The 6,000-nt window shown below is 43.0% G+C and overlaps 1 protein-coding gene across 1 annotated transcript in view; it reads left to right on the top strand.

The window, feature by feature from the left end:
- Window positions 1-1,382: 1,382 nt before the first annotated feature.
- The window catches only part of GPATCH8 (G-patch domain containing 8), a 49,816-nt gene continuing 45,198 nt past the window's right edge, over window positions 1,383-6,000 (top strand). Inside the window, exon 1 of the mRNA XM_035901220.1 lies at window positions 1,383-1,400. The gene's annotated coding sequence lies outside the window, so the exon portion shown is untranslated. The remainder of the gene's footprint in view (window positions 1,401-6,000) is intronic.

Raw genomic sequence — 6,000 nt, 5'->3', positions numbered from 1 at the left:
CCAGGTACCAGTACAAAGTTGCTTTTGTATCTTTTTTATAGTTTTGAGAAACCACGTGGCCTTTTTAAAATTATCCAGGAAAGTTTCCAGTGCGAGCAGGGTTGGATGGAGTCATCTTCTAGGTGTGTGCTGGTCTTAAAGATGTGTCGTCTTCTGGGTGCATAATGAATATTCAAGAAACACTACTCTTTCCTGGAGCTGTTTTTGAATTCTCTGGATGGATTTCTGAACATCAACATGGTTGTCTGTATCAGTTACGTTTTGGAGATCTTCCATTGTATAGAGTCATCAGGTTCTGCTTAGCTTAAAAGGGCAGCATAAATTACTGTCTGAGATTCGTAGTCAGTGTACATAGGATCTTGTATGGATCTTGCCGAGCAATTATAAACCCGTTAGGTTTTGATTGCTTGTAATAAACGGTTGGTTAGTTACGGTGAGCTGGATGTGGTTTTAACACCTTCCCTCTCCCATCTGCCCTGGCTGAAATTTACTGGTGAGGTTAGCAGGTGATATCACTAGTGGAGCCCCACAAATAAAAAAAGAGGTAGAATCACAGAATCATTTAGGTTGGAAAAGACCTTTAAGATCATCAGGTCCAACCATTAACCTAACACTGCCATCCCACCACTAAACCATGTACCTCGTAGTACTAGCAGACCTTGTCACTTGAACCTTTCGTAGTTGATCCTCTGCTCAGTGGTATGCATCACCATCAGGTGGTGTGAGGAGAGATGGCTGAGTCGAGCTCGGGGCTGTGCAGAACTGGCAGGTCTGGTAACAGCTGACCAAGCCGGAAAGATTTTTAAAAAGAGAACTAGACGCAAAGTGCAACACAAAGAGACAAATGTCGAGTGTGATTTGCTGAAATACCTAGGGTTTGGCTTAGGCAAGAGTCAGGTTGTCAGGTCCTGTGTCCATCTCTTGGCCATTCACTGGTGCTGGACCAGCAATGGTCATGCAGGTGTCTTGAATGCGAAGCGCTGTGGAAGTTGTGCTAGGAGCCATCTTTGGGAAAGTCGATGGATGTTAAGGTGCTCTGTCCTCCTAAAGGTCTCTTAACTGCTCAGTCTCCTCCTTGAAAAAAAAAAAATTAAGTTTAATAGGATATTTGTTTCTGGAATCACTGAATTATTTTTTTTCTTGATCCCTGAAGGTGCCAAATGCATGCGGGCAGCAAGGATTTTGGAGAGATGGCATTTGCTCACTCATGTTCAGATGCTGCTTCAATTTCCTGCGCTCGACTCCTGAGACCTTGCATCTGTGCTGCCCCATCCCGGGATGGCTGCAGGAAATGTCAGCTGGGCTTTCGAGCTGCGGCAGCAGAGGCCGGAGGGCACTGCGAAATATTCCGTGATTTGTAGCCGCCGTGGCTTTATCTACACTAGAAAAGGGCCTTTTTTGTGGGTACTCATTTCTCTTTTTAGATATTCCTAGTGTCTCTGCTGCTGCTTTACAGCCTCATGCCTTCAGAACTATGAGGAATGGGCAGTGGGCTTGGTTAAACGCTTTGAAGTAGCACTTGTCGGTAACAACCCTGAATTTTATGGCTTGGCTTAATATTTTGGGGAGTTTAAAGTTTATTGATTGAATTGATGGATAAGTAGAATATGCATAAGTGGTGCTGATTTGCTTTAGTGTTTTAAAATTCCATTTTCTAAAGTAAATGCAATATAAATGTTATTTTTTTGAGTCTTTTCCTGATATTCTACCAGGGTAAAACTAATTTTTGAATATCTTAAGGAGCACGCTGTGCTCTTTTCAAGTGCAGTTAAGCAATCATGATCACGCTGTGCTTTTTTTCCAGTGCATTTAAGAAATAATGATAGTGAGTCTAGTGAGGCTTTTCGGCAAAATGACTTTCCTTAGATTGTTATCTGCACGGTCGCAGGAACACGTGTTTCTGTGCACCTTCCTAAACTGGTCCTGAAATTTGGTAAAGGCATAAATAGATTGTGTCTGCTTTAACATCTCAGCAACTGCGTTCTGCGTGTTCCCTCCCCAGTCGTTGCTGGTTTTAGTGCTCTTGGGCATAGGCGCGGGGTTTTATGCTGGAGTCTTACACTGAAGGTGCTGTCCCTGTGACTTGTGGAGCAGGCAGCGTTTTCCCTAGGTATTCTTATTCTAAGCTCTTTGTATCTGACTTCTGTTGGTTTTTGTAACTTACATCATCTTCTTTCATATTAATAACAACAACATTCATGTAACTGAGCTCTGGTGTTGAGCAGTAACCGAAAGGACAGCTGAATGAAGGCGTTCTGAAAGAAAACCACTGCTTTCACGTCTCCATTATACTACTCCTTTGTTGTAGTTTTCTCCTGTCTCCGCATGAGAGCCATGTTTCAAGGTTTGGCCTGGCTACTGAAATGCAGGCTGCCACATTTACTTTTCTTTCAAAATAATACATGGATAACTTAGGGCTGTTGATAACAGAAAGCACTAATTCCCATCAGGAATGTGCACTATGTGGAATGTATTGTGCATGCTGACATCTTAATATCCTCTGTGCTTGGGCAGATTGGAAAGAGCAGTCCAGTAATTAATACCCAGGGAAGTCTAATAGCCTTGAAGCGACTCGTTGTTCTTTCCTCCTTGTACTGAGGATGCTGTAGGTGACACAGAAAATGCAGTGCTCAGAAGTCAGGTCTGGCTTTGGATATGCCCTTCTAGGGGAGCAAAGGGGAAGGAGAGAGCATATTTTTCTTCTGCCTTGTACTTCTGAGGATGCTTCCTCCTCTGGTCCAGTAATGTCCATGTGTCCTTAGGTGCTTTGTCTTTGCCCACCTTCATGAAAATGTGCCTCGTGTCAGGGAGAGAATTAATTCTGTGATACTAAACTTACTCTGATAAATGGGCTTAAATCAACAATTCATTTCACTTGCATTGAGTCATTTATTGGCACCAGTTCTTGCCACTAAAGATTTTGGGATGAAAGTGTGATTAAGCTCTTAATTTTCTTTTTTTATTATACTGACTGAGTCTGCCTGCTGCAATGTTTGGGACCTTATAAGTGAAAAAGAAACAGCAGTACTCTTTCCCATTAGCTATTTAACTTGAATTGTTTCAGAAAATGCAGTGACTCTACTACATTTAATCTTGGACAAAATGGCATTTGTTGGGCCAGAGCTCTGAAGTATTTACAGCCTGAATAGGGGAGAATAAGGGTCTAAAATCCTGCACGGAGGCAGCTTTTGTTAGTGATTTTTCAAATGCTGTATTCATAACTCAGCGCTTAAGTGTGTTGAGGGCTCCGAGACGTAAGGTTTGGCGAAGAGCTTCGTGCAAAGATCAAACAATGGGCAAGTGAAGGAGAGGATATGTGACTGTGAGTAACCCAAATGGGTGCTTAGCCAAAGTTCAGATGATACTACACATAAAATTACAGGGGACAAACATATTGGCTCCTGGAGATGAATGCAACAAGGAAACTGGTGTGCGTGGCGTATAATAAGGAATGTTTAGATGTCGAAGGCTTGCCCTTGCTTCTCATCCAAGTAGTAAAATACATTGAATTTCAGAACACTTGTAGTGAAGTACCTATCATCAGAGCATTTGCTATAGCACAAAGTGATAGCAATAAATGATGCTTAAGTGGAAGCCTCTCATCTTATTTGCTCTGCTATTTTAGGATGGAGGCAGCATCTGTAAGAAAGCCATACAAGCAGTGCAACGCATCTTGTTTCACAAAGCAAAAGTGAGGAAGCCTGATACAGCTTTAAAATGGAGGGGCAGAGGGTGAGAGGGAGAAGGGCACTGCATCCAGCCCCAAAATCCTTGTCTGTGGGAGCAGGTAGAAACTTTATCATTAGCTAGTGGGGCCAGGATTTTACTGTATCTCTGTAATAGTCACATGGGGAAGAAGGTTTGGGAATAGGTTTTGAATAGTGCTGGTTTTAACGCAGCTGTTATTTTATGGTGTGGTGTCCATTTTGTAGGGGTTGAATTCTTCTTTTCACTTAAAGGCTTCCTCTGAAGAGGGAAGCATCCCTCAAGTTTGCAGAAGACACAGATCAAAATCACATGAAAATATGGTCTGTGCTTATGGTACATGTTTGTCAGAAATGTAGTTTATTCTCAACAGATTCAACATTTAGGGTTTAATTAATTGTTAGATTTAAATGTTAAAGTATTTTGTCTTCCTCTGATTCATTGTCTTAAGATGCAGCAAAACAGAAATGTTATGTGGATCCATTCGATGTGCCAGGTTGAGAGACTGGAAAAGAAGGAAAACAGATGGAATTCCCCCCAACTTGTTCCTTGGCCAGCTCCAGGGATGAGAAAGCAAAGGGGCACTCTGCTGCCTCCAGCCCCATGGAGTCCCAGCTCCTAAAGGCCTGCAATCGCCACGATGGCAGACAACATTGCTTTAATGAGCTGTCTGTCGTGGCCTTAGAAGTGAGAACCATTTTTCTCCTTGCTCGTTAGGCACAGTTAGGCTGAACACGCTCATAAATTTGACCTCACTATGACTGTTGGATTATCTTCCTGCTTTTTTCCAGGGTGAGTTACATTATGATGGAAGGAAAATGTCTCCTTTATCATTTGTTTTAAGTATTGATAAATAAAGAACAGTCTCTGTGATGAGTATTGATTTCAGCTCTGTTTGGACACTTTGTTATTGCGATGCCTTAAATTACCAAGCCTGTAACAGTCAACCTCCTGACACAGCGAGCAGTTTGTCAGCGTCCCACTGGGGCTTGTCCCCGTGCGATTGGGTGGCATTTGCACGCCCAGGAGCTCAAGGTGATTGGAAGCACCCTGCCTGCTTTGAAAGCTCTGGTGTTAGTACTGCTGATATTTGTAAAAACAAGCAACATGTCCCCACTCCCATCACTCCCATTACCAGTAACAATAAACCAAAAATAGATAATAACCCCCCCGAAGGGTATAGATGTTAAATCCCCCCCCCCAGGATATAGATATTAAATAACCCCACCCCACCCCCCCAAAGGATATAGATGTTAAGTAACATCACCACCAAGGATATAGATGTTAAATAACCACTCCCCTCCCCCCCAGGATATAGAAATATATTTTGAGTAAAACCCAAGGATATAGGGATATATTTTAAGTAACCCCCCAAATATATAAAACGTATAACAGTGGGGTCAACAGAACTTGGGGAGAAGGGCCTTATTTGCTTTCTGACGTATTTGCATTTGCTGTGACTTGGTGAGTGTTCCGTCTTTTGCATAGTTTCAGGGAGGAGACATTGTTTCTAAGCACAGAAAAAATTGAGTTGTAAAGCCTCAAATCAGCAAGGCGTGCTTTCAAACTGGAATTGACCCTTGCCTTTGTAAAAACAATTTAAAATGTCTTGGCAGGCAGCGCACCGAAGGAGACGGTGAGTAGGCAGGAATATTTTGCCAGCTCCAGGTAATTTAGTTGGCATATTCTGAGCTATCTGCAAATCACGTTGTGAAATTAGGCGGGGGGGAAGTACGTCTTTGTTTTTGCTGAGAGCGTTTCAAGTGTATGTTAACTAAATGTGGATTTAATTTTTTTTATATGCAAAGCTTTGGTAATGTGTTTTTGCTAGTGTTCAGTAGCCAACAGTGCCAATTCATTAGCAGCGTGTGCACTCTTGACTGCTTTTGTTCTCTTGGGCACTACTTTTTGGGAGGCTGGGCCGTGTCCTTCAGCCATCAGGCAGGTTTTATGTCGTCTTTTCCCTGTGGGCTCCCTGACGTTGCAGCACACACATGTACAGTCCGTACCTCTACACTGTGCCCCTCCCCAAGAATTACTGGCCTTCTTTAGCAGCTCAACGACTGCACATGCATGGTAAGTTTGCCTTCAGCTTGTTCCTTGAAGGCTGTCCAAAAAAAATGGATGGGAGTGGATTTCTGCCTGCAAATTAAGCCCCAGATTTGCTCTGGAGAGGCCGTGGGAAAGAAGACTACTGGGAGCAGAGTGTGGCCTGGGAGAATTATCACTGTGGACGGCAGATGATGTATAGGCTGGCAGTTGGGGCACCGGCATCAAAGCAAGTCCTCTTGGCAA

The sequence above is a fragment of the Egretta garzetta genome, unplaced genomic scaffold (assembly GCF_000687185.1).
Source record: "Egretta garzetta isolate BGI_Z169 unplaced genomic scaffold, ASM68718v1 scaffold551, whole genome shotgun sequence".
NCBI lineage: Eukaryota > Metazoa > Chordata > Aves > Pelecaniformes > Ardeidae > Egretta > Egretta garzetta.
This window is presented reverse-complemented; position numbering and strand designations above follow the sequence as displayed.